Below are 2,266 nucleotides of genomic sequence, written 5' to 3' on the forward strand. Positions count from 1 at the left end.
GGTGTTCTTGCGCTTCCTCTCGAGGGGCCCAAGGCTGCCCTTCTCCCGGCGCTTGGAAGGTGGAGCCTCGCTGGGGCCGACATCCGTCTCTGGCGCCTTCCGGACTCTGGGAGCCTGGGGTCTCCCCCACTCAGGACCCACCTCAGCGGCAAGAGGGGTCACATGCTCCAGAACCTGAGGGTTCCGGTCAGCTGAAGCTGGCCTCACAAAGAAAATTTATAAGTCAAAGAAAGCGGATGAAGTACCTCAAGGATGACAACGTCATCGTCGGTATCGGAAGCAATGTCCGGGTTCTGAGCAGGAAGGTTACCGGGGCGCCGAGAGTGCGTCGGTCCCATCTTGTGCGAGTTTCCAGCAACGAAAGGATCCGGATCCTCCTTGTCCACGGGACGCTTGCCCGTGAAGGACGCCGGTACCTCAGTCAGGATGCGAGGAAAGCGCTCCAGTGCCTGGAAAAAAAAGCAAGTTAGTTCACATGTCAAAAGTATACCGGAAACACTATTCTGTATCCCCCAAGTTCTTACTTCAGAAGAAGGGGGCGGTTGCGGCTGAGAGGTTGGAGGCCCCACGTCCACTACGCCGGCATCTCAGTTTTGCAAATCTGCTTGGCCTTGAGGACCACGTCAAACTTGCTCAGGTCGAAGGTGGTGATCCTTGTGGGATCCCTCCGGCCGTGCATTTGGCCTATCTTATGGACCCGATGATGTAAAGGCAGGCCGGCGCGAGACAAACGCACAGATTATATCATCGGAGCAGATACCAGTGTTCTTGTTGAGGTCCCTCATGAACCGGATAATCCGGTTAGTCTCCACGTGGGTGTCCCTCGGACTGTGCTTCCAGTTGGCACGGGAGGGGGCGCCAGGGGCGTATGCCGGCAGATTGATGAAGTCGGCGGAGCCGGTATTCTTGACATAGAAAAAGGTTTGCTGCCAGGCGCGGCAGGATTCCAAGCCGGAGAACCGGTAAAAAGGGCTCCCCTGGCGGGGTGAAATGATGCATGCCCCGCACTGGACTACAGGCTTGGGGTTCGGAAGCTTCTAATCTTGGATCGAGTTGATCCGAAGATTATAGAAGCGAGCAAAAGTATCAACGATGCGAAGGAGGCCAATGAAAGCATCCATGAAAGAAACGTAACAAGAGAGGTAGAAGATGGCATTGCCAGGATGGTGGTGAGGCTGGAGCTCGTAGAAGTCCAGGAACCGGCGGAAGAAGTTCGACGCCGGAAGGCCAAAGCCACGCTCAAAATGGGCGGTAAAGACCACGAACTCACCCGGCTCGGGGATAGGCTCCAGCTCTTCGCCAGAAATCCGGCAGGATATCACTTCCAGTATCCTTCGGGACCGGTAGAGCCAGCCGATCCCAGGCCCCGCGGGTCTATGCATCCAGGTTCACACCGGAAGCCTAGCCTGAACTGCTGGCTTCCTGACCCCGTCCGGTATCTTCTTCCTGGAAACAATGCATTGCCAAGTAAAAGAAGAACCATCCTTCGGTCCAGCTTTTAGAATATCACTAATGGGATAATATTTAGCTAGAAGAACCTTGGCATAGAGGGATCCTGGTTCGTTTATGAGCCTCCATACCTGTTTAGTGAGCTTGGCCAAGCTAAAAGAATGGAAATCTATAACACCATGCCTACTTGTTTTGGATACCAAAGTTTCCACCATGCAAGCTAGTGTATTTTCCTTTTGTTCTCATCACCACCCACCAGAACTTGACATGACATCTCTTTTGCAAATACCTACGAGAATTTGGAAAAATATTGGACCGTTTCTCGATTTGTGTGTATCATCGTTGCGCCATGCTAATCTTCTCTGTATCTTTCTGATTTTATCGGATGTCCCTTGGAAGTCCCGACGACTAGTCATACTTAATCCAACACCTATGATACCCTATATATGTGTAGGCTTATTTATTTTTCCCCTATGTTCAATGTTGCTCGGCGGAAGCTGGTTGCTTTCGGCCAATGGACACTTTTTGACCCATAGGTCTTCCGTCACTAGTGGAGAAGAGGCCTTTGGTCCCAACCAAATGTCCCAGTGCAGAACCAAACCGGGACTAATGTGGGCATTGGTCCCGGTTCGTTTTGCCCAGGGCGACCCCACTAGCTCAGAGCTTGTCCGGGTAGTGGCCTTTGGACCCGGTTTGTAATACAAACCGGGACTAAAGGGTCCACGGCAGGCGCGGCAGGCTGTGTCAGGCGTGGGAAACCTTTAGTCCCGGTTTGTATTACAAACCGGGTCCAAAGCCCCACCCTCTGGACCCGGTT

At 53.0% G+C, this 2,266-nt stretch overlaps 1 non-coding gene across 1 annotated transcript; it reads right to left on the bottom strand.

The window, feature by feature from the left end:
- Window positions 1–1,753: 1,753 nt before the first annotated feature.
- Window positions 1,754–1,858, bottom strand: LOC124668724. Its single transcript, XR_006991818.1, has one exon. It is a non-coding gene; the product is annotated as a U6 spliceosomal RNA (small nuclear RNA).
- Between the last annotated feature and the right edge of the window lie 408 nt (window positions 1,859–2,266).

This window comes from Lolium rigidum, chromosome 6 (genome assembly GCF_022539505.1).
Source record: "Lolium rigidum isolate FL_2022 chromosome 6, APGP_CSIRO_Lrig_0.1, whole genome shotgun sequence".
Taxonomy (NCBI): Eukaryota; Viridiplantae; Streptophyta; class Magnoliopsida; order Poales; family Poaceae; genus Lolium; species Lolium rigidum.